Genomic DNA, 27,526 nt, shown 5'->3' with positions numbered 1-27,526 from the left:
CAATGACAGATGCTTGCAATCGAACTAAACTAAATGCAACTTTCGGAATTTCCTGGATTTGCTTTATTTGGGAAAAAAACCAATCTGAGAGCTTGTTAAATGTGTGAAGCTTGTTTGGAGTGATATGAAGGGGTAACAAAGTGCAATGTAATAATGACATTGTAATTTGAATAAGTTATAGCTCAATTGTGCTTGGATCTTTTGTATATTGGTACTTAAAATTGCAAGTAATATTGTAAACTTTTTATAGAACATATAAAACATTCTTCCGTATGGTCTCAAGGTGAGTGCTTTCCAATTATCTGACATGTTATTCCTGATTATTCCTAGTACTAAATTTATTACACTTTAGCTTTATAAGATTATTCAAAACAGAGGTATTAAATATCTGTGTGCATATATTGAAGCTCCTATGAAGGATTAAAATTTAATACTGGAACTATTGAGGATAAAATGATAATAACAGGAAAAGCAAAATATGAAAGAAATAGGGAACTTGATTTACAGAAATAAGTTTCTTTATATTCATTGTATTATTTGGCAATGGGAAGTGGCCGGAAGTGTTTTTTCAGGGAGCTGGTTACTACTAAAATAATATTAGCTAGCAGATATATCTGGACCTTTATTTTTATTTATTTGTTTATTTATTTTAATGTCTGGACCTTTAAACCTAGCAAACACTTTATGCTGCTTTAGCCACTGGCCAAAAAGGAATAATATATGAGCATCAGTCAGTAATAGCATGTTGTACCCATGCATTCTTATCTAATTATAATCCTTATCAGCATACTACTTTTCCCCAAAGCCAGAGTAGGATAAGAAACAGGGAAAGGGGAGGAGGATGACTAATGAAGGATAAAAGTTCCTTTATGGTTTAGTTAAATAAAATCTAATCTTACAATAACAACAAAGATTTCTAGATCTTTGGGGAAAATTGTCTTTGAAACACATGACTTAGAATGACAATATGTAGCATGGGGAGAGAGAAAATCACTGAGATCAAAAAGAAGATGAGAATGAATTTTAAAATCTCATTAGGAAAAAGAAAGCAAATGACTAGAGAAAGAGCAGTTCATGACTTTAAAAGCTGTCACCAAATAAACTACACTACTTCTAGAATTACCCTCCTATCAATTTAGCACCAAGATGTTTGTCCCTGTAAAACATTCCCCTGAAAAGGATGGAGATTTTTTTAAGGATCAGAAAAAGAAATGTGTCTAAAGTAGATTTCTAAACCTAGTGAGAGATCTAAAGGTGACAAATTAAATAACAAAAGTTTGATTTTGGCCAAAAGTAAATAAATAATTTTTTTAAAGTTTTGATTTAATAGTTAAAAAAAAATCAAATAGTGATTGGATTAACATAAAGCATATAAAATGTATTTGTAATATAAAGAAAAAAATTGCTGTAATGAGATGAATATATATTTTATTAATTTCAAAATGAATGGGAATGTTAAGCTATAAAGGTGTTCTTTTATAATGTATTTATATCTGTCTATAAAATGTAGGTATAAATTTATCTACTTCTGTGTGCTTGAGTAAAGATGAATATCGGGAAAAGGAAATAAGCAAACCAATTCCAGAAAATGTATAAAATCAAGCCAGGAAAGAATGATCACCCCTGGTGGTCACACATGATAATCAGGTGGGAAAAGCATTCAACCATGTGTAGAAAGATGATGAATTAGCTGGATTAGGAAGAAGGTGACTGCATAGACTCTAACTAACCCACTGTCCTCAAAGATGAAACTCCTGAATAAACATTGTTATTACAGCTAGTTGCTAAAAGGAACCAATTAATGAGGGAAATAATGAACTAAAGTGAGCATTATTTGTGCCGTGGTTGATCGACGTGGCAGTGACAAAGGGAGAGAGCGGGGGAAACAACCCCTGTGGGGTGGAGATGGACAGAGAAAGGAGGGGACTCCTGGATATCTGGGACCATATGTCAGTGGAATTGATTCTCAGTTCAGTGAGCCTCAGAAGGACTGTAGACTTCCTGGGGAGTTGTGGAAACAAGTAAAACTAGTTGTGCTTCAACTTTCTAACTAAGTTAGGGAAGGTAGCCGACTACATGAGGTATGACTGGGAAGCTGTCCTTTTGGTAGAACTGATTTGGTTACAGTAGCTTTGATTTTGTAAGGATTCAGTGCTTGGAAAAGGTACCACGTAGAAGAGGGTCAATATGAGGTGTCATTTATAAAACATTAACCTCCATTCCTGGTACATATTAGGTTCTTAATGTCTAATTCCCTTCCCTTTATATATGTACATATATATGCATATTTCTAAGCAACCACTTAATCTTATAATCCCTAAATTTTCTCATCTAAAAACTTATTATAACAACGCTTATTTATGATGCCTTTTCCAGGAATCAAATGCTTGGCAATTTTTAAGGCAACTATTTTATAATTAGAAATCATAAGTGAAAATGCTTTGTGTTTCTCCCAGGAAAGAGTCACTTTAAAGTGCAGGCAAAAAAGGAAAAATAATGACAGCAAAAACAGCAAAATAGCATTTAAGCTTAGCTCCATTACATTACTTAAAGTTCCTCTAAGAATAATAGACACCAAAATAGTACAAACTACATAGACATTAAGGGATCATACAATATTCATTACCTCGGCTAAAATAATGCATAATGGAAGCATTCAGCACTTTTTACACCAGTACACTTTCGGTTTGGCTGATAGCTTTTGAGCCATTGTTTATGCAAGTGTACCAACTTGGAAGGAGATAATGCATATTATTAAACCATTATCTGTGTATCTGGATAAGCCACCCACTTTTGAAAGGTCTAGCAGCATTGGGCTTAGACATTTTAATTAAATTAACCATTTTGAGTCCTAATCTATATAATAATTATTTGAAATATCAAGAACCAAAACAAAGTTTATTTTATTTTAAATTGCCCTTTTATTTAAAAAAAAAAAAAAAGAAGCCGATTGGGGAAATGCCTATGTTATCAACATCCTTTAGATTACTAGTTAACTAACAAGCAGGGTATAGCTCTATTCAGGTGTAATGTAATCTGATATTAAACACAAGGAAAAAAAGCTTCCAAATAATGTGATCCTTACTTCTCACTCTAATATATAACAAAAGAAAGAAAGCAATAACAGAAGAAACAAGCACAATGAAATGTGTTAAAACATATTGCTATCTTACACAAATCATGTCATTACAGACAGTAAATAATGATGACTATTTCCTCCTTAAAATTATAAAACTGTAGAATGAACTGTCATAGTGCCTGTATTTGTCACTTACAGAGTAAACCTATTCAGTGACTACAGAAATCCTGAAGCTTGAAACTGTGTTTTGAATAGGTTCTAAAATATCAAATACATCGGGATCTAGGTCCTACTTCTCAATGGGGGATACATAGACAGGGTTATGATCTGGCTTTTAATTTTTTAAACTTTAGGTAGCCCACACTTTCTCTGGGCATTGTGTAATAAAAAGGAAGCAAGGAGGGGAATTAAGATAAAGAGAATGGGCTTCTTGGCCAAACTGGCAGGATAAGTGAGACTGTAAATGGAGAGGTTGGTGATACTGACAACCAACTGCACTTAGGAAAAAGAAGCAGGAGTAGAGTGTAAAACAGTTAAGATCAGGCATTTCGGGATCCAGTCTATGACTCTGGGCCTTCTCTCCATATTTGCTTGATCCAGTGTATCTTATCAGGGTTAGGTTAGCTCCTTTGTAAAATGTAGTTAAAGTTGTCCTGGGCTAGGAAAATAAAGGTATTTAAAAATATATAGAATACATTATCCAGTGATAACTTAAGCTGGGGGAGAGTTTAATGCTAAGTGTATGAAAAAAGTAGGTAAACTCTAACAGATATAGCATATGGAGAGAAAGAAATTTAAGTAGAAATTGACAACATGACATATTAGGCTTAGTTAGCATTCTAGTGTCAAGATGAGTTTGACCATAGTGAATGATAGAAGTACTGGCAATATTTTGCCATCCATTCACAATTTATGTGCAAATAAAGTCATATAAATAACTTTTCAAGGAAAGGATAGTAAAAATGTGGATGTATGTTTGAATGAAGTGCCCAAATCTCTGACAAGATTATACCATTTAATCCTAAATTCTTCCTTCTTTTATTACAAAATTAATATCAGGTCCTGGACTTTCACAAGGACTAAGTTTCTATTTGTTCAAAAATCATCAAATACATGATTGCTAATATGGCATATGCTTGTTCACATAAAATGGGATAAAACAATATTGAATTAAGTGATCCTTCAGAGGATTAATGAGAAATACTGTTTGGCTGATAATGCCAAAGAAAGAAGTTCAAAAACTCTTGGCTGAATTAAATTGAATCATGGTAATGTGTTTGTTAGGTAATCTCATTTATCCTCTAAAGTGACTCCTTTTTGCATACTGACCTTTATGTTTATTACTTAGCAAAACTGCACATCACAAAATGGGCCTCCAGAGTTTATTCTGACGAGTCCAAACTTCAATCATTAAATCAATAAATGTTGTGGTCCACTATAAAGTATTACATTCCAGAGACTTTTTATAAAAGTACATTTTGCATCTCACAAATCAGTTTATAATAAAAATAAATATTCTTTGAAAGATCTTATACTACATAGAAAAAATGTATTAAAAATTACTTCCTGAAGGGAAGTGATGTGAGCACTAACATTAGTACAATGTTTATTTAGAAAATTTAATGAAGTTATCTAGGTGACATTGTGTTTTATTTCTGTATTTGCCACTTTGTGTAGTAACACACTCACACACATGTATACATATAAATACATATTAATATATTGTGTTCACTGTATGGTGGTCTACTGAAGTGACTTTTTTCTTGGATGCATCCTGAATGATTTCTCTTTAGCATAGATGATGCTTCTTTCCACAACCACTCTTAGGGAGAGGAAAGAATATCAAGGTTATCTAGTTTATTGGCACTTAGCAGGCTTATATAATACCATTTATCCCAGGTAATTAGCCATAATGTCATAAACTATTAAATTTAAAAATAATATTTGACCCCCTTTCTTCTATCTAAACATTGAATCATAACTGCACCATTCCAAACAGGTTTTTATCCACTCTCTGAACATATCCAGTTTGTTTTTGAGGAAAATGTTCAATCCTGTGAGTCAGAAGTCTAAGAGTTTGAGGTCTAATCTTCAAGTTGTCAGTCTCTGACTTTTCTTCTTCTTATAAAAGAGTATGTCAGAGAGAGAACTACTCAGATCTCGTATGTCCGATTTTACGAATATTTCACTCTCTGGAAGCCAGGGAGTTCATTCAAATCTTACACTGTTCTTGCCGTTGGAAAGTTCTTCCTTGGGGATAGCTGGAACTTAGCCCTCTGTAATTTCAGCATCCATTCCCTGAGTTATGTTTCTAAGTCTTTAGAGTCTCAATTGGAATCTGAATGCTTACACTGCTCAGGAGCAAGTTCTAAATTCTAATACTCTTTAAGAGCCATGGCATTCTTATTTATGTGTAACTTAATATTCTTTTGATGGAACTGAAGTCAATCTTTGGCTCTCTTCTTAAAGAAGCTAAAACAAAAGGGCCTATCAAATACACTCTCTGCTGGATTGCCCAAACTATTATGTATAATGGAGTAAGCTCCCATCAGTAGGCATGGAGATCACCTGGAATGTCCAGATGGTTCCCCAGAATGGGGGTTTTCAAAAGACCATTGCTAGACATATGTGTCTGGTTAGAATGTTTAACCTTCATGGTCTTTAATCATGTAGCATTATGTGAAATGCCACTGGCTGAATGGCTTGATGAAGTGTTTTGAGGCATAGAGTTTCCAATCTCCTGACCACCACCAGAGGCCCTGCAGCCACTGGGAATGTGGTCCCTATAGTCTGAATGCCTCTCTATTGGTCCATGAGAAAAGAGGGCAGATGGGAATTGGCCCTCACATTGTGTTGCATGGGGATAAGAAGTGCTGTGATCAAACAAATAGGAGGGGAGAGAGAGAGAGAGAGAGAGAGAAAGAGAGAGATGAACTGACCACTAGGACAGGAGAAATATCTGAATTGCAGTCATTCTGTTCCAGTTCTTCCCTTATTGTTGATAATCTGAAAGATTTTCTTTTTATTAATAATTCTCTGAAGGCAAAAGTTATATCAATATACTGTGTCATGGAAGTTCATAGATCTACACATGGTAAGTGCAGATGAAAACAATGAGGATGAAAATCCTGTGGTTGTTCATTTTAAAGGCACCTGCATGATATGGGAAGCAAGGTTGTGGTAGCAGACTTTTAAGTCAGCCTGTTCTGAGATCGAATCCCGCCTCTATCTCTGTGAGCTGGAGCAAATGTCCGGACTTCGCAGAACGTCTGTATTCTCATCCGTAAAGTTGGAATAATTTCAGAGTTGTGCTGAGAATGAGATAAGCCATGGAAAAGTCTTATCCCAGTGCCAGAAACTTAGTAAATACTCAATAATCTATTAATTAGTTATTTGTTAGGATTATAAGAATCATAACATGCTTATGAGAAATGTTGATAATGCCTTAGCAGCTGAACTTGACCAAGGACCCTCCTGTGTGTGTAATTGACTTGTCCTGTATGTGGTGATGATTTGGCCCATTTCAGTATTTATCTACCTGACATGAAGTTTTTCTAGCTTGGACTTATTTTTTTTAAATATTGGCTACCAGACCTCTACGTAATACTTCTGAGGAGGCTTGAGCCTTGATGGAAACATTTCTTGCTTTTTAGAGTCCAGAGTCTGTCCAAATAGAAGCATATGAGCCCTCTCTTGCATTTATTTGGGGTCAGCATCTTTGCTGTTGTTGCTGAAACTCTGGAAAGAGAGCGGTACATGGAGCTGTGCTAGCCAATTTGGCAGCATGCTTTTTCAGCCCACTTGGCTGTGCACAATATTCTGTCTGAGTTTGGGAAGATCTGTCTGCTTTTTTCTTTTGTAGAGAGGCTATGTGAAATGAGGCAATGGATTTGCCTTATACAACAGCCTGGAAAAATAGGCCATGGCCTAACAAATAATGAGTTACATGGCCTCCTTCCAGGGAGTTCCTGGCTGGAGACTGCAGGACAGGTTGAGACGCCTTCTGATAGATTTTGCACTAATTGTCTTCTTCCCTAAAAGAAGTTCTGTTTAAAACAAAAGGCAGGGGGTGGACGGGATGAGGCATGGATTCTTAAATAGTATGAGATCCTTTTAGAAAGAATCCATTTTATGCAGATTTCGAGGTCATAGGTCAAACCATGCACCCCAAAGCATAACAGTAAACCAGATAATTCTCCTATACGGCAGTGAAGGGTGATAAGGTACAGGTTTGACCTCACGCTACATGCTCCTCCTTGGAAACTGGCCTCCACCTTTTCCTTGTCACAGAACCTCAAATGATTGCATGCTGTCCTGCTTTGCTATGTTTATCCATGCAAAGCCCTTTTTCCTTATAGGGTCTGCCTGTTCCAGGTTACTAGTGACAGATTCCTCTTTGTTGTTTTCTTTTTCAATCAGCAAGGAAGCCTCAGGCAGGAACTGTAACTGGATGTTTCTCGCCCTGTACTCTACCCACCTCTAGGCACACACGGCCACCTTAATTGCCTCTCCCGATGAAGACTGAGTGATGTCTTCCTATAGGGCACTCTTTGTCATTTTGGTTTAGAATTCGAGAAATGGCAGAGGCTGGAATATCGTCAATCTTGAGAGGCAGCTTATCTGATGACTCAGCATCTGCACCCAAAATTTTGTTTTGAAAAAGATGTAGTCCCCCGACTCCCTGGCTCTCACATGAGAATTTCCGCATTCCCAGGCGTCCTTCACTTAACCCCTTCACTGCTGGCACCGATCGTGCTGGCCATGGACAGAGCCTCCATTTCTCCATCTCAGAATAACGTTCCCCAGAGCTGCTTTATGGAGCTATTCATAGATAAAAGCAGTAACGGGCCCAGTGGCATCACTTCCTTTTCTGTATTCTGTGACATTCTCATCTCAGCCGACGATGTCTGGCAGCCGCACAATGAGGCCCTGCGTGTGTCAGAGAGATGGATGATCTGTGCAGTGTGTGCATCTCCACGCTGACTCTGTGAGCTCCCGCCGAACCTTACCCCAGGGATGGGAGCCTTCGTGCCAGGAATTAGAAAAACAAACCTCCACCTTTCAAGAAATGTCTTATTTTCTCCCAGTGCAAAATACCTTAATGGACATAATGACATGCATTAGATATTTGATGGGTAGCACATTGTACTTTCATCCTCAGTCTGCCTGACTACAGGACTCTTTGTTTTCGTCTTGTTACGCTGTTGTTATTTTTTCAAAGCTAAAACAAAGAGGTTCCTGGTACAGTGAGCGGGCTTTACGCTGTTTTTTTACATATCTTTGCTTTCTTCAGCTGAATGAAAATAGGAAAAATAAATTACAAATGATAGTAATGAGCCCCTATATTTTTATCAGGGAAGTGGCTAGTTAATTTTGGGGAAAGTCCGCTCTGATCTAAATTGACTGGTTTTTGTTTCAGCATGAAATCAGCTCTGAACTACACACAAATGTGCTGCAGTGAGGTCTTTGGTAATGGATTCTTAGTAAGGATCTCAGGGCTACTAAGGCCAGTCAGGCACATCCGAGAGAAGCAGTATTACGTGGGAGGTGAATCGAAAGACTAATAACAATGGCTACTTCTACCATCTGTTTTCTAGAGTCGACTCCATGGGCATACAACCTGTGCTGTCACGCAGGACCCCACGCTGACACCGGCAGTTTAATGCTCTGCTATTGTCATCTTGAAATTCTTCATAATTTGTGAGCAAGAGGACCTGACTATTCATTTTACGCTGGGCCCAGCAAATTGTGCAGCCAGTCCTGGTGCCGAGCTTTGTTCTGTGCTTTGCAAGTAACAACAGGATTCTAGAATGGGAACTTCCTTCTCAGTTGTGATTGGGGCCAACAGGATAGATATGAGGGTAGATGTCAGGATGCCGAAGCGAGCACGAGACAGCCTGCCCAACCCATGGGAAGGGTTACACTGGAAGTGGCAGTGAGAATCTGCTCCATATGTCTTGAGTCCCTCAGCCAGATCAAGGGTCCAAGAAAGGGATTAGAGAAAGAAAAGATTTTTGAGGATTTGTTCTAAAACCCCCTCTTCTTTTGTGTGGAAGATCAGGAGTTATGGGGGACACAAATGACTGATATGTGACTCATGACTGAGAAAGCCACAGCCCACTGTGTAGATCCAACTCAGACTCGGAAAATATAGAAGCTTTGAGCAGGGGTAAAATGGGGAAATAAAAAGAAGGTGATCTAGTTTGGCAGAACAAAGGATGATGCATGAGAGCTGGCTATGAGCCATCTGGAAGACAGCCCCGGTATAGAATTACTTGGGTCATCCAAGGTCTGTCTTGGGGTTGCTGGGGGCATGAAGAGACCTCAGAGGAAGGATGTTCAGCTTGTGGGTATGAGTTGAGGCAAGAATCTTGAAATCCTGGAATACAGATGGACCTGCTGGAGTCAAGAGAACTGGGAGACAGACTGTCCAAAGAGAACATTCGAGGAATCCCCTAAAGCAACTGTCTTAGTCAGTTCGGGCTGCTGTAACAAACTGTCGTACACTTGGTGGCTTAAACAACAAGCATTTATTTCTCGTAGTTCTGGAGGCTGTAGGTCCAAGATCAGGGTGCCAGCATCATCAGGTTGTTGGTGAGGACCCGCTCCCTGGTTTGCAGACAGCTACCTTTGCACTGCGTCCTCATATGGTGGAGAGAGAGCTCTGTGCTACTCATTGCTTTATATGGACCCTAATCCCGTCATGGGGGCTCTATTCTCGTGACCTCATCTTCACCTAATTATCTCCCAAAGGCCCCACCTTCAAATACTATCAGATTGGGAATTAGGTTTCAACATAGAATTTTGGGGATATGCAAACATTTAGTCTATAGTAGCAACCATGAGGTCATCTGTAATCACCTGAGTGGCTCTTGGTGGAAGAGCCACTCAGCTTTACCTACACACTAGAACCCAGAAAGCATCAAGCCGCCCAGGAATTTCCTCTTGTTCACTGTGACTTTGATCCTGAAGTGCATATGAGGACTGGAAGGGATGGTGAGCAGGTAGGAAGAAGGGGCAGAGCCCTTTCACCATTGTAAGTTCCATCCTGAAACAGGTACCAGCTGGTTGAGGGGTTATGTTGCAAGTTCAGTCAGATTTGGGGTTTTCACTGTTATATCAGACTGAACTTTCATTCTGGTGACTGAATTGAACATGTGTTTTCAATTTAAAGTAATAATTGGATTTCCTTTTTACCTAATAATGAGAGGAAAAGCCAGGGAAGCTGCCTGAGTGTTCCTTCTAGGGTCAGGAGATGTTTATATCCTCTCCCACTATCCCACTAAATTTTATTCAGTGATCGCAGTGCACACTCATCATGCTTGTTGACATATTGGTCACATCTTTATTACCCATTCAGTCTTCCCAATTTTTTGTTTTGCAGAAAGTACTATCCAAATTTTGGAAATGAGAAAAATAAGGAACATAGGGGTTAAAAGAGTTTTGCAAATTAATAAATGATATGGCTAGAATTTGAAGCCAGGTTTGTATGTTTCTTAAGATTTCTTCTCTTAACCATTAGACTGATTCTGTCTCCTTAATTGGAAAAAAAACACCATTGATTAAGTATTTACTATAGGCCAGGAATAGTATTAATGACCTCACATATGTTATTTACTCCTACATAAACTATGAGTATACTCTATTCCTATTATCTGTAAAGGGAAATTGAGGCTTAGAGTGTTTCAGTAACTAGTTAGTACCTAGTCAGTAACTAGTCTGAAATTGCATGGGTAGCTCTTCTCTGCTTGACCCCCAAATTTATGCAATTCATTGAGAGAGAGAGAGATTCTTTTCAGTTTTCTTGTCAAATAACTCACATCTTTGCTGAAACAAAATGCATATGGAGGTCCTCCTAATTATGTAGCTGGTAGCAGGCACCTAAAACAACAACATAATTATTAGCTGGACATGTTCCCACCAAAAGGTTATTATAAATCTGGAAAGAGAAAACTAATAGTCTCGATAGCCTTAGCCAATAATGAAGTGATCAGCTATGTGTAACTCACTCTAGAGACTTGCTCCTGTTTTCAGGAAAATTCAGAGAAGCCTTCATGGAAATAGTTTTATTTAAACAGTTCAAAAGCAAAATGAAAGCATCCAGGTTGGGGTGGCAGCAAAAGTAAAATCACAGAACTGGGAATAAATATAACCAATAAAGGGAGAAGGCAGAGAAAGAGCCATCCTTTCAGGAAGAGCGTTGCTTGTTCTAAAATAGTGGGACATGTTGTGGCTACAGTATCTATGCAGAGACTTCAAGTCAGGCTGATTGTATGTGAACAGAATGTGGTGGGAAATGAAGGTTCATTGTAAGTTCTTCATCAGGTGATTAAGCACTGAAAGTTGACTTCCAGAAATATTTGTGTGGGAGTGGAATGCTGGCTAGATTGGAGTGAAAAAGAGAACAGAGCCAGTGAGTGATTGTAACAATTGTCCTGGTATGAAATATCAACTCATTATGGAATGGACTCTTGAAGTCTCTTGACTTTCTTTCCTGTATGAAAATAGAAAAGATGAGGGTAGGAGTAGAGACATCCAGAGTACACACACACACACACACACACACACACACACACACACACACACACACATATATACACATGTATGTATATCTGCAACTCTATATCTGCTTATAAAAATCTGCAAACTTTAAGAGAAGAGCTGTAGCCCTGAAACAATGTGAAGAGTTTTTATCATTGCATATTCAATAATGCACATAAAGTTCACAGTTCAATTAACCAAAATAACAGCAAAGCACATGGCAAATTTCTAATACCTATAATTGAGTGGAGAAAAATCATCACCATAGTACTGGGAGGCATGATGTGGTGGTGGAAATAGCAGAGACTTTAGAATCAGAATAATATGTTTTCTTTTGGAGCATGACGTTGCTATATGGAGGAAACTTGGTCTTTCCTTTTTTCTCAACATTTTAAAATCAGCATGCAATTCTAGTTTGTTACCTACTGCACTTGTAGACATCAGAATATTCAAAGAAAATCTTATGAATATTCTGAACAATTGTGGGTAGATGACTTGTATTTAAAATTCCCTAACCTTCTTCCTGGAGTTGGAATGCTAAATTAACACTTATCATCAAAGGTTATGTTGGAAAATGCCAGGATGCCATTGAATAAGGTAACTGTGAGGCAGGTAGGGACTCTTAATGTGCCCACACTTTCTCTTGTCCTATCTTGGTAATAAGCTCTGATGTACTCTGGAAGCCAGGGGAGGAGGGGAGAGGTGGACGAGGGGAGGGGTGGAGGAGGGGAGAGGTGGAGGAGGGGAGGGGAGTGCATCATGGATGTACATTTTCCAAATCTTTCACTGGCAATATCCATATCACGGTTCCTATTTGAAGTGTTGACAATGGAGAAAATGTAACTAAGAATGCCTGTGACAGATCAGCCCAGAAAGCTCGAATCACCCTTTCCTTTCACGTCCACTTATCTGGTGTGTCTCTGACGTGAAACAGAGTCAACTCCGAAGAGGAGAAGTAAGGTAACCTAGGATCCCAGACAAATTTCTTTTAAGTTGGGCTTATTCCTTTGAATGAATTCTTAAAAACTGACCTTTCCATTGAGGCATTTTCTAGAACAGTAGGATGTCTTATTGAAGCATGCCTGTTGAGAGTCTTTGAATGCCTTTTTTTTTTTTTTCACAGCTGCACAAGTCTACTCAGGCTTTTGACAGGAAAAAAAAACAATGTGATATTATTTTTACTCTACTCTGGAATATTTAATTTTCATTCTCATGAATTATAATTTGTTTGAAGTAATGAAATAGAAGTGTATCTTTGGAATCAGATGGGAATTTGTGCTCTTCCTTTCAAAAACACTTATTTTGGTTGTTTCTATACACAGTATTAGTCAGCTATATCCCTGTGGGTACAATGGGGACATGGCTGATTTCTTCAAGGACTTATGTCTGGAATAAATACACGCTGCTCTCACAAACATGCTCTTGAATTTGTAGAAGATACAGTCAATGATTTGGTTAAAATTGAGGAGTCCTCAGGAATGTTATATGTTGTTCTTTCCAGGTACTTTTTCTTACGCTGGGATGATGGATCTCTATGAAAACCTTCTAACTGGCGCAAACATTTTGCTCAAAATACACCACTTTCTAGGCCTTACTTTTAATTTTTTATTTTTATTTTATTTCAGCATATTATGGGGGTACAAATGTTTAGGTTACATATATTGCCTTTGCCCCACCCAAGTCAGAGCTTCAAGTGTGTCCATCCCCCAGACAGTGTGCACCACATCCATTAGGTGTATATATACCCATCTCCTCCTCCCCACTCCCACCTGCCCAACATCCTAAGGCTTACTTTTCTCATAATCTTTTCTTTTTTTCCCCAGGTTGAAGTGAGTCAAGATTATTAAATACTGATTGAAAAATCTCACAGTGCAAATAAGTGAGTAAATTGTAGCCAGAAGAGAGTGAAAAAATAGTATTGGGAAATATTATGTTTACTGTGAATTCTCTTCTGTTCTCTTCCTTATACATTAATATAAGGATGTTTTCCAACATAACGCCATAAATTCCTTTGTAGAACATAATGCAGATATTATTAATAAAAGAGAAATTATTTAGACTAATGGTCTCTAATGTAATATAACAAAGAAAACTTTTATTTATATTTAATTTGAATTAAAATAAGAAACAAAGAAGTCAAATTTTACATAAATTTAATGTAAATTGACACGTGTTTTCCCACCTGTCCATGGGTGGGTCAGAAGGTCTCATTCACTGGCTTGGCTTTCAGGATAACTTGAAGGAAGATTGTGGAAGTTCAGCAGCTTGGTGGTGCCTTTAAATTTACTCACCTGCAGTCTCCTGAAATATATATTGCAAAATACTTATCAATGTGTGGTTTAGATTATATCATTTTAAAGAATAAGATTGTCACCTACAAAAAACAAAAACAAAAAACCTGTCTTATGTGTAACTGTAAAAATTAAACTAAATAACAGAATTTTGTAACTAATTTTTTAAAATATCTTTCAAGTGGACATCTTAATATGATTTAACTCACTTGTGAAAAATATTATAACAAAACACCTTCCAATTAGTTTATAAGAACTACTGCTTGGCATTAGGGTAAATAAAACTTTTTAATGTAGAGTTCACTCAAAATCTTTGGAAGTAAGTACTTGATTAGTATTTGAGAGTAATATTTTGTACAATTTTAAAGCACTGAGAGATGAACAAAATTTAATACTGCTTATTTTATCTGTACATTACCATTTTAAAAGGGGTATACATGAAACTTGACTAACAAAATTTCTACCAAAACCTGGCAAATAATAATTTTAGTAAAGGAAAAAAAGATCTAATAATTACATAAAATAAATTATATAAAATTATTTATGTTGCTTTATATTATTACCTTTTACAATCCCCATTGCCACTCAATATTTTAATTTGGATATTGCATTATCATATTAGAACAGTAGTACCCATATATCACCTATGAATAAACATAAATATGAGTGTGTGGTCAAAATTTAATATGGATGGATTTGCATTGACCAAAATGGTTGAATACCATTGATATAATTGAATGTACTGAATGACTATAACTGAAATCATATTATATTGTGTGTGTGTGTGTCTGTCTGTCTGTCTGTCTGTGGGTGTTGAACTACATTTGAGATATTAGGTAAAATTTCTCTCTGCCCATAGTTTTTTATAGTCAAATGCTGTTCTCCTTCCCAAGCTTTCTCTTTCCTTGCAGGAAGAAAATAAGTCAGGAAAGAAATGAGTACTCTCATGCTGGTATATCTATCTCTAAAAGGCACTGAGTTCTCACCCTCTCTGGCCAGGACCAACTGCTAACAGTACCCGAGGTAATTACAGAAGAAGAGGATCTATACAGCCCTTTCTTGAGTGGGAGGATCTCTAGCCATAGTCAAAATCTCAGCAGTCTCCTCCTTCAAGCTACTCTCGCTCTTCCAGCCAGCATGGTGAAGGGGGGAAAAAAGCCTGAAATACCTGCATATCGATTCTGGGTGGGTGAGACTAGAGGAGCCTCAGAACATTCCTGCATCCATTAGCAGCACATAGGGAACAGTGGGATGGTGTCTGTGCACCTAGATGTAGCACAGAGTGATGAACTGAGGAGAGTCCCAGCAAATTCTCCACTACTGCAGACTGCACGTGAGCTGCTGAACGTTTCCTGAGCTCTCTAATGTGTTGCAGAGGCAACTGAGACAACCTAGAAAACGGAATGGGCCACAGCAAATAGATAAGAGAAACGCATCAGCAGCTGCCTGTGGCACTGAGGAGAAAGGGCCCAGAAGGGATCCCTCTCTTCTCAGTGGAGGCTAATGTTGGTAGGGATGTTGCAACCCATGTGCGATCTCTTCCCCACCCCAAAGCTTCCATAGATAAGCCAACTGGAACTTAGACACAACCCCAGAGGAAACAGTAGTGCTTACAAAGTAAGTTTAAATTTTTACCGCCTAGAGAAATAGGTTCTTTGAAGAAGAAATATGTTCTTATAAAAATAAAGTTTTATAATTTGTCTATGTGTATTTGTGAACTAAGAGTCACCTCCAGGGGTGATGTGGGTGAAGGTGTGGATGGGAAATTGGAGAACTGGAGAGGAAAGAGTGAGAGGTAGGGACACAGACAAAGGAATAGATTGATGGAGAGTAAGAGCATATGCAGGCTCACAGCAACGATTCAACAACTGTGCTTCAGGTACCTATTACATACAAACACATTGTGAAAGTTTTGAGAATGCAGGAAAGAACATAAACACTTTCTGGGGTCATGAAACACAGGGTTTAACATTGAGATTTGGGGTTTCAAATAGTTATAGTATAAAGTATTATGTTTCAAAATGAGTAGAAGGAGCAATTCATTTTCTCTGGAGAAGTCAGGTGTGTTCCAAACAACAGAGATAATGGAGTTAGCTCTTGCTGAGTGAGAATGAGTTTTCCAGACTAAAAAAAAAGAGGAAAAAGACATACAAGCAGAGGGGTTTACTGTGTGCAAATCACAGAGGTAGAGAAGGGGATATTTATATAGCAAAAGTGTTTTCAGTGCAGGCAGAACTCATTATATTTGATGGAATAGCTAGAGATTCTGGGATGTTCCATATGTTCTGGATTAGAAAATATTTTTAATTTATCATACATTGAGAACCACAACACAAATAATCTGCCCACAGTTGAGCCTACTGTCATATCATTCTACAAACTTCTTACAAATGAAACTGCTCTTTGGTCCTAGAGACATATTGCTTCAAGTGTTTGCACTTTTTGTTGCCTACCCTTTACTTCTGAGTTCAGCAAAATATTTTGATTTCAGCTGGTTTCTTCTAAAGTATTCTCATTTGTACATTTCTAAGCAGCAACTTGCATTCCAAATCTTTCAGTCATTTAATTCCACCACTTGACTTTAAAAGCCATTTGACCTTAATAGGAGATTGCTAGCTCTCAGAAATGTGTTTCTGTAAAGAACAACCTATTTCTGAGACATATGACCATAACCATTTGTCTACAGTCATTTTCTCCACAGATAAAGGGATCATTTTAGATAACTGCAATAATAGTTATTTAAGGTAAATATTATTAATACTAGAGCTTCAGATATTTTAGAAACACAAAGTAAACAACATATATGGAGCAACAACAGCAACAAAAACACACACACATACAATTTTTAATATCCTAAAATTTTTCGGAGGAATCATTTAATTTACTTTGAAAGTTTTTATTAATATTTTAGGCCAAATATATTGGATATTTGTAGCTTGAGAAGGTCAAGTGAGTATCATAAATTTTCATGATTATGAAGATCGGTCTGTCTTGGAGCAAGAAATTTGTATAGGTCTCTGGCACCAAAGAGGATTTTGAAAGAAATATGTTGTCTGGATGTCATGACTGCTTACTCAACTTTCAAATAATTGTGGTAGAAAGTATGCGTTGTAGAACTAACTCAGCCAGAAGGCCAGAGGGTGAGAGATTCTCTGCCCTCAACGGGGTGCCCTTCCTCCCAGCTGCTGTCCTGTCTCCTGCTGGATCAGGTCAAGTTCATGAAGAACATCTTTCTGAGACATGGAGCTGCTTGGCACTGAGAAATCTGTCATGCCTGGACACCTAGTTTCCCTCCCGTGTCAGGATTTAGCATCAAGAATATGTCCGTGCCACCACAGAAAGAAGAGCAGATTATTTATAAATATTTAGTTATTTATGCCAATCTTTTGTCTCATTGGCATGGATATTTGACTGACTAGGTTATTTTAAAAATACTTAAGCCTATGCATGGATGGCTTTGCTGTCTCACATGAATGGACCTAAATTATACTAAACTTCAGAGACTATATCAAAGATTGCATTCTATATTTCTGAGTTTAACTGAGAACGTGTTAAGATCAATTGATAACCTGGAAGTGAAAATAGAGTTTTTAAATAATATAATAGTATTTTGCAAGGACCAAAGAAGAAATGGGGAGGTTCTGTTTTATTTTTCATATATGAGAAGTTAAAAATATAAAATGTCCACAATATGAAAATATAAAATGCCTAAATTTATATCATGGTATATTTCTATGGTGAAGTTGGAGATGAGGATATAGTTGTCAGGGGAAAAAAATGTTTTACTTTGTGATATAAAATGGGCTTATTACTGCAAGCTTGTATCTTCCTCTATGGCCTTCACAGGGAGATCAAGAATGGAATATTTTATAATCTAATTTTTATTGAGTATAACATGTTTAAATTGTAATTATGGGGAAAACATATGGACAACAACTAGGTATCAAAGCATCAGTTTCTCTTTAAATAGTACTGCCCAAAGTCTGTGACTTCAACAGGGAAAAACAGAGATGGAATAACATTTGAGGTAAAATGATCCAAGTTCTTATTTACCTTTTCCCTCCCCAGAAACTCCTTACTGGAAATTCATTCAAAAGAGAATATTCAAAAATGGTAAATCTACAATCCTTTAGAAATAGTTTTAGCACTACCCAATAAAATTCCTGGAAGTCCAGAAACATTTGGTTACATAAAAAGGGAGATAATAAGCAAATGCCTTATGAAATTTAGATTATCAGTCATCTTAACTGAGCTATTTATTCAATCAGGGAGGAACAAAAACAGTGTTCCTTTCTGCAGGAGAAATTAACTAAGACGACTTAAATAAAATCCTGTGAAGGGTTGGAGGAGAGAGCTGATACCTGAATAGGACTTTTCTCAAGAGCTAAAAGCAACATAGTGTGTCGCATACTATAACTTGGAGTAATTAGTTTTCGTCTTCTGTAATTGTTTGCATATGTATATGCAGATGCATGAACACAGTGTAAATAGTTTAGGTGGGCTACAATGATGTCTTAGTTTTATCCGTTTAGTAATAACTGCTTAACTAGAATGAGTTTCTTCATTGAACCAATCCTTGAGAGAATAAGGATGCAGTGTAGTATAGTAAACAGTGTAAAGTAGAATAGAGTGGAGCAGAGTAGTGTTCTGTACCGAGTGGGGGAGAATGCAGTGAAGTATGCTGGAATAGAAGCAGTTATTAATATTATAAACATGGGCAAAACCACTCCTAATATTGTGTTGTCTGGGGCAAGAGTACAAATGGAGACACACATACATTTATACCTAAATATTTAAAAGTTATATTTTTGGCTAAACAACTATTAAATAAAATGTTTTATTATGTATGCCTTAATAATAAAAAACTAGAACATATCTTTAAATCTATGGTTTTTGAATGAATTAGTCAGCCAAATACCAGAGATTACTAAATTCAATTGTTATTACATATGGCTGGATATTTTATTAATGGTCTGTGATGTCTGCATAAGTATAAATAAATATATACAATTCATAAATTAGCTACATATTCCATAAATGTATGTGTTCATTTCCACAAAATCACGAATTTTGCTATTATCAAGATTTTCACATAATTTGTGTTCTAATGCCATCTAATGATGTAAAGAAATAAAATAATAACATTTAATTATATTCAGAGTTCACAAGAGTTGAATTATTTTCAATAAGAAATACGCATTAAGGCAAACGTAAAAATAAAATTAAATCAAGTTGTCTTTCATATGTGCTTTATTGAGTTATTTTTCCTCTAAAAGAAATTTTAGTCAATATTATCTATTAAAATTGAGGGACAGAATTATAATGGATGAATACAATAATTTTAAGCCTAGATTATATATACAACTTGAATTTTAAATTCAATTTTGAAAAATTTTAATTGCATCTTGTTAAATAATTTTATAAAAATAAAGCTATTCATAATTCTAACATTCAGTAGTAATCCAGATGTCCATGTAGAGAACTGATAACATCAAAATATCCTTTACACCTTATATACAACTATTGCAAATACTACACTCCCGAGAAATGATATTTTATTAGATAAGAATGTCTTGTAGTCATTCTATCTGAGAGAAGGGATTGAGAAATTACTTTGTTTTTTTCTCTTGCCTAAGTGCTTCAGCTGATCATATCTTCCCCACCCTCTGAGTCAGTGTCCATCTTCCATGTCAACAACACAAAGACTCTCAGTCCTAGCACTGGACGTAGGACACAGGAAAAGATGTGGTGAAGCATTTCCCTGAAGCTAAAGCAGCTTACAGTCTAGGGAACAGATGTTTTGGCTTACAGGTCAGGTGGTGCCAGAAACAGAGGCATCCATGTGTTCCTTAATAATTTTATTTTTTGTGTGTCTTTTTGACATGTGGCCCACCAGAGCACCAGGCAAGGGCCACTTTGCCCAGGCTGAAGAGCAGCACTAATTATAGAATCTGGAGTCAGAGTTCCAGCATTTGTATTAGGGTTTCACCATTTATTAGATGGACATATCAGACGTTTCTTGTGCATCTCTGCAGATCATTTCAACCACACCTTCTCCAGGGATTTTGGCTGCCATTCCATCCAAGCCATATCTGCAATAATGAGCTATGCATGGGCTTCAGATGGCTGCAGAGGGAAGCTAATCAACTTTACCTTGCATCATTACCTATATTATACACCCCGGGCCTCCTTCCCTGGTGTATCTCTGTTGATGATAAAGCATAAAATGCAATGGGATCCTTAATACAACTGTGCATGCACAATCCAGAAATAAATGTGGGAAAAACTTTGACCAATGGGACACAGGAGCACATGGATAGTTCTCCTGTTCTCTCTGTCAGTGGATAATCCTGAGATGCATTCATTACAAAGCCTCTCAAAAGATGGTCCGAAGAGATCCAGATCCATCGCATTTGATGCCAAGTGCTGATCAGTTCAGTAATGCTGCCTCATATTGACTCTCTTCTTTTTAGTACCAGTTCCTTTTTCCCTAACTTCTGCTTCCCTAGTTTTGCATAACCTAATAAAATATTTACACATAAATCTTTGTCTCAGACTCTGTTTTCAGAGGGACCCAGGCTAAGAAAATGATGAAAAGATGTGGAAATGGAAAATAGTTCTTATCTCTTAGGATGGTTGCACTTGTCAGATGCATTCATACATGCAAAACACTTAGAACATTTCCTGACACACAGAGAGCATAACCTGAAACTAAGTTTTATGTGCCAATCACTTTTACATCACCTTTCCCCAACAACAAGATTTCTTCAAATAGAAGCCAATGTTCTTGGTTTCATGACTATTTTTCCTTCATCTACATATGTTGAGCAAAAATCTTGAGCCAGACACTATACTATATACCAGCTAAAGAATATAATATATCTTTTAAATATGCTTATAGCCTTGTGGAAGAGGCAGAAAAATAAAAACAAAAACCAGTAAATACAGAGTAATAACTGATAGAGATAGTAAGTGGTCACCTGAAATGAGAGGTCTGAAAACTCATTTGAGATGAAACTATAGCTTAACTAAATTTTGAAGGGCACACAGCAGTTAACTGGGATAAGAAAAGCATAGAGACAATCTCAGAGAGAAAACAATGAAACGGGTGTACAACATTCAGGAGACATGGAACAGAAGAGTGCTTTCAAGTATTAGAAGAAATTCTACATTTTTACATGTAAAACTCAAAGTGGAGAGAAGGAAAAAATAAATCTAAATAGTGATTAAAGAGCAATATAGACATACAGATAAACAGATAAATATATGCTTGATAGTGAGAGATATAAATCTATGTCTGTATATGTATACATAAATATATAGATAGATATATGTGGTGATTTATAAGGCCAGCAGATAGAGGCTTCTACACCATTCTCGGATCATGGCTCAGAAGAGGTGGTGGAAAGTGGTCCCAGTAATCAATATAAAGCATATCAGAGGAGGAGACATTAGGAATGGAGTTTAGGGGGCACACGATGGGTTCAGTTTTAAACATGTTGAATTTGAGAGGTCTGTGTGACAACCAAGAGCAAATAGCCCAAGCTGTGGAGCGAAGAAGCTGAGCAGTTGCACTGAGTCTCTGGTCAGAGAAAGGAGAAGAGAAAAGAGTATTTGAGATAAAGAACACTATCAGAGTCTTTGAAGATTTGCTTTTTTGAAAATCTTCTTGCACACCTGAATATGTAACTAAATCTAAATAATTCTAGTTGTTTTTTAAGTTCTTTGACTTTATATATTCAGCTAATAAAATCAGAACAAATTTGCTTTGCTTTCATTAATCTTTTCTAATATTCCACAGGGTCAGGAAAGAGAACAACTTCAAAATGTCAATAAACAATTATCTGAATTATCCACCAAAAGCAAAAACAATAAGAGCAGTTGGCAGTTTCTATATATCTGGGCATATTAAAAATATAGGTTAATACTAGATATCCTAAATGATAAATATATTACAACTATTTAAAATAATTTCAGATAGAGAATGTTCTGGTAGAAGCTACGTAAGTTCTTTAGGAAAGGCTGTTGGGAAGTGATATTTAAGCTGAAATCTGGAAAATGAGGAAGAATTAACCATGCAAATCAAGGGAATGTTGCATAAAAAGAATGATGTTATGTAGAATATTGAACCAAAATATCTCTAAGAAACACACTGTTTTATGGAAATTATTCCCTCCACAAGAAAATGCTTAGAAACCAAATGATTTCAGTAGCATGGCTTCTAGGAACTGAAGCCAAGTACTTAAACATAAAATTCAGCCTTTTAATCATATGCAAAGATTGAACACTTGGGCAAAAGACCAACCTAGAACTAAATCCCTAGACTTTGGTTAATTATGAAAATGTCAAAGTTGTACAGACTATGGCATAAAAATTATCCATGGACTTTATTAGACTAATTTGTGGTATCCATTAGCTACTGAAATGTCTCAACACTATGGGAAAACACAAATTAAATATATTTTAAAACATACAATGTTACATCCTGGAGTATATGCCATGAATTTCATTTGGTATGTATCAAAACCAGAGAATTATTATCAAATGAAAATAAAACCCTATGACCTATATAAATTGTGACTCTTAAATGTGCAGTATAAAAAATTACATAAATCTATTACAGCCATAAGTTCATGGCAGCCAACTCTGGCTGTCTGAATATGTGAAGTTTCAGTACTGCCATTTTCTTTGGCAGGGATCAGTTCTGAAATAAATACCGGTAAACAGCCTTCCCCATTAATTGTATGGTGTAATCACCAGCTGTTGGTCCAAATTAAGGTCTATTTTCTTTCAGTTTCTTATGCCCCAATCCCATAATCTCCAAAATAACTGGAAATAATTGAATAAAAATAACAGTAGTATAATACTCAGATATATCAACACACTGCAAACAGCAATGCAATATAACATACATGTTTTTAACACTTACTCCACATCCAGGTCTAGTTTCAATGGGTAGCTATTAGATTAAAGTGTACATAATACAGCATCAGGCATATTGTGGGTGTTTGTTGAGTGGAATATTAAGACAAAAAACACACCGCTATAGCCTTCAAGGAGCTTCCAATCTAATTAGCTTCACTTGAGGTTCTTGGGGCCAACTCTTATAAATTTAATAAAAGATGTGTATAGTCTCTCCCAGAATATAAATGGCTCATTAGTATTCTTAGAAACATTTTTAGAAACAAATTCAGTAAATTTACTGAGATACCAGCCAGGCATCTGAAAAATTGAAAATATTAGACTAAATTATTAAGAAAGTCAAAGTTTGGAGGCAAGCCAAGTGGATATCCATTGTAAAGATAGTGGTAATGTGTTAATCTGTGTCTTAGTCTTTCACAGGAAAAAAAGCAGCTGCAATATACATTGCTATCTATACTGTAGAAAAATCTCAACCCTCCCCCCACAAATATCCACTCCACCTACCAAGAATATTTTTAGATGTTTTATGCATTTTATTATTCTTTTGCTTAAAAATGACCTTTATGATTTAGAATAATTTCAGATCAGATTTTTATACTTCATTCTTACAAATCCTCAATCATCTTTAGGGTATTCCTTTGTTACGCTTTTCCTGACAAATTCTTCCCAGCAGTGATCTCTCCTTTCCTCATTCATAGCCACTTACTTTTATGGCCTTAGCTGATACACATCACACATCTTGGAATCTGCCTTTACATATATGTAAATCACATATTGATTCATTAGACTCATATAGATCACAAAAGGCAGATGCATTATTGTTACCCTCATATTCTAGATGGAGAAACTGAGGAAGAAGTAGCTTCAGTAACTGGCCGATAGTATCCATGTAGTGCATGATGAAAGACGGGCTTGAACACAGGCAAATGGCTTCTGAGCCCATGCTGTTAGTCACTACACTATACCACCTCTTTCAAACTTTTGCATTTGCACATTGTATTGCAATAATGTCTTTTGTTTACATCACTATCTCCTCTTCTGGGAGTTTGTAACAAAAATTTCATAACAAAAATTTCAATTTTTTTGTGTGTCTTCAGACTCAATTATGCTGTAGATGTGCAAAAATATTTGTTGAATAAATGAATATATAATTTCGATCAGAAGAAACTTCCTTGTCAAAGGAACGTAACTTTCAAGGTTTCCATAAATAAGTGAAATTTACCAATATGATAATACCATCAAGATAAATTATTGCTCCCTGAATCTTGTCAAAATTTCTATCATGCCATGGTGATTTACTGATGGTCAACTTTCTGTGAAAGTAATACAATGTGGTAGCAGAAGAAAGTCCATTTGTCAGATAAGCACTCATCTCCATTTTTTTTAATTGATGATTTTTAAGCTGTATTTCCAGTCTGACACCAAATCTAATTCTTTTTAATTGCACTTAAGTTCACCGTTAGTCTACACTCTGTTCAAGAAAAGCCATTCTATTTCCAACTACTACAAACTGGGCTAGTTTTTTTCTTTTCTATCATTGTTATTTTCTCAGCAGGTTACAGCTGGCATTTTGTTGCTTTTAGCTGTTGATGTAGGTTGTCTGCTACCCAAACCAGTTGTTCTCACTCACTTAATCATGGGGCATCTGCTTGATTTTCCAGTATGGTTCCTGTCTTACATACAACCTCTTCAGATGAACTGTGTAGCTTCTCAATCCTCAGTTCTTTATTATGTGAGAATCTTTATAAAAATGAAGCAGAAACGGAACCAGAGAGGATAACATGTGTGTGTTGCCATGTGACATTAGGTTCTGATACATATTAAATGGCCACTGAGTGTTCATAAAACTAACCACAAAATTTTCTTTATAGTTTTCCAATACTGCACACAGTTTCTTTCTCAGCAAATAAATAATTCTGTATTTTTCCCATACAAAATGTGTTGGGTGACTGTGTAACTTTTCTCAACATTCTTTCTTTTTTATTTCTGGCTCTTCTGTTTCTGCTGGCTGAATCAAGAAAAAATAACTTAATTCAGTGAATATGCTCTTATCTACACTGAAACTTATGCTGATCTTCAAGCACATAGTACTGCTTTGTAGGATCAATCAATGAGAGGTGGGGGAGGCTTGAGCTGGGGCTACATCACCAAATCACAGATAAATAGTCAAATTTGTAATGGAGCACTAGGGTGTATGTTGACTATTTGGTTGAGAAAAGATTTTACAATGAGTCCGTAGTTCACAAAACCTGGACTCTTAAACAGTGGAACTATAGAACAAGTTCTATGCAATAGATTTTTTCTTTTGCATTGAGTTATTAGTTACTAAAATACTACATGATCTTTGTAAACTGTTTAGAATATATGGAAAAGTACAAAAGAGAAAATGAAGATAACCCACAATCCTGCTATCCTCTAAAAACCACTGTTAATATGTTAATATATATTTTCAAATGATTTTATGCATATATATGAACAATTAAGACCTGTATACCTTTATTATCTATTTTGCTTACTTAATATTATGCTCAAATTTCCAATATATAATATATTCTTCTGAAACATATTTAAGTGGCTGAAAAAGCTTTGTCATATAGGCTGGCTATACACTATAATAACCAAACTCCATTTTTGTGTCTATTTGGTTTATTTGGCCACTATCCAATTTTTGAACATTATTTAAAAATAACCATCATAATTTGTGTATTAAATGCCTCTGATGTCCTATACCCCCACGCCTCAGACCTCCCCATTGATTTTGGCAACAACCCCAGTAGACAGTTTTGTTTGGGCTTCAATACCCTGCAAGCTGACAGCATCTCTCCTAAGGCAGATTTTTTTCTCTTGCTTTTTGGCCAAGAATGACCGAGAATTGGCACTGATCTGTGAAGATGATAAGGGAAGTGGAGTAGGGGTGAAGAACAGAGGTGATGCCTGCGGTATAGCCTTCAACCAATGGGATCTGAGCCCTCATGGATGAATGATCTTCAGGAGAAAAGCTCTGATAGGCACTCTGCAGGCTCTGCAGGTGATCCCAGGTGGGGTAAAGCCCCTGTTGTCCTGTGTAGTTACTTGGACAACAGACACTTATAGCTTTATCTTCTTCCCTCAGTCTCTCCTGTCCTTCATTTCTGTATCCTGATATCACTACGCCAATATAAGTCTTTATCTCTGCCTCTGCCTTGAGGGGTGTGAAGTGCCAAGCAGTTATATTAGTGTCCTTTCTGTAATTCTTTGTGCATATCATTAATTATTTCCATGAGACTTATTGTTAGAAGTAGAATTGCTGAGATGAAAGTCATGAACAAAACTTAAGGCAAGAATTTTGATACAGATTACACATTGATAAATTTTACATAAACAGAAAAATACCGATTTCCTGATTGCCATGTTTCTTCTCAAGGGATTTATTTTTACTTTTAAAAATGTTTTTAAAAACCTTTAGTTCTATGTTCATTTAGCAAACAACTATTTTATTATCTTTGGGATAATCTTTAATCATAGAAAAGCCATCCAAGGAAGAGATAATCTGGTTTCTATAAAATCTTTTTCTCAGTCAAGAATTTTACTGCCCTTTCAAACTTGAACATAAGTAAACTCCTCAGAACAAAAGTTGTCAGCATCCATTTCCACTCTCTGGAAAATCAGTAGGACTCACCTCTATTTAGAGCTATCTCTCAGTAGAATTTCCCATTTGCCAATTCACAATCACTTACAATTTGGTGTATGGTATAATTTCCCTGTGAAATCTATTCAAAAGAATGCTATTTATTTGAATAACTACATAAGTGTTATGCTTCCTTTGCCTGTGGAGGCCTAACCTAATCATCCCTAGACAGTTTAGGTGCAAACAACCTAATTTTTAACCTACCTGCTCTGGCTCACATCCAGTGGTTCTATGATTACTCACATATAGTAACACTGAAAATATAGTAGTTGAAGAAATACAAAGAATTCATGAAGCACCGTTTGAGGCACTTTTAAATTTTTATAAAATGATTACTTTCTTATTACTTTAGTCATCTCATCTCTTGTTTATTAAATAGGATTAGCTCTCCATTTAACTCTTCCCTGGGCATTCATCAAATCTTTTGCCATTTTTTTCGTTTCTAATACAAATAAGATTTTTATTTTTTTGTCACCTTCATTTGATCACCTTCTTTAATGTTTTTATTTTCATAGAATTGTTCACTATGAACAGTAACATATATGTGCTCCAAAGACCTTCATAATACATTTTAAACATCTTATTATCTATTTATTCCTTTGTGAGGAAATAATCATACAACTATGCAAATATGCTCTGACGTGACTTTTGAATGATGGAATTATCAGGAATACGTGGAAGTCTCATCTCAGGGCCAGTGTTGTTATTAAAATATCTGACAATGAGTAGAGTAGAACTTGGAACTGGAGGACTGGTTTAGAAAAGAGAAAGTATTTTATAATTATTTGTGAAATTAATGTCTTCATAAATTCAGAATTAAGTTTCAGTAATGGGATTATCTATGGACAAAGAATTGGATTAAAATTAATATGTTAAGAACACAGGAAATAACTGTATTATAAATGTAATGTAAATTATATAGAACACAAAACCAGGAAAAGAATGTTAATAGGGTTTTCTTTAGTCAACTTACAGCAATTTTAAATTAAGATGGAGAAGGGTTGACAGGCATGTATCAAAATGAGA

At 36.2% G+C, this 27,526-nt stretch overlaps 1 long non-coding RNA gene across 4 annotated transcripts in view; it reads right to left on the bottom strand.

Moving 5' to 3' along the window:
• Nucleotides 1-13,756: 13,756 nt before the first annotated feature.
• Nucleotides 13,757-27,526, bottom strand: part of LOC123630648 — a 274,507-nt gene continuing 260,737 nt past the window's right edge. For all 4 annotated transcript variants that reach the window (XR_006732729.1, XR_006732730.1, XR_006732727.1 and 1 more), the window contains exon 5: nucleotides 13,757-13,921. This is a non-coding gene — a long non-coding RNA (uncharacterized LOC123630648). The remainder of the gene's footprint in view (nucleotides 13,922-27,526) is intronic.

Source organism: Lemur catta, chromosome 1 (genome assembly GCF_020740605.2).
Source record: "Lemur catta isolate mLemCat1 chromosome 1, mLemCat1.pri, whole genome shotgun sequence".
NCBI lineage: Eukaryota > Metazoa > Chordata > Mammalia > Primates > Lemuridae > Lemur > Lemur catta.
The sequence above is the reverse complement of the archived record's forward strand: the minus strand, read 5'-3'. Positions and strand labels throughout refer to the sequence as shown.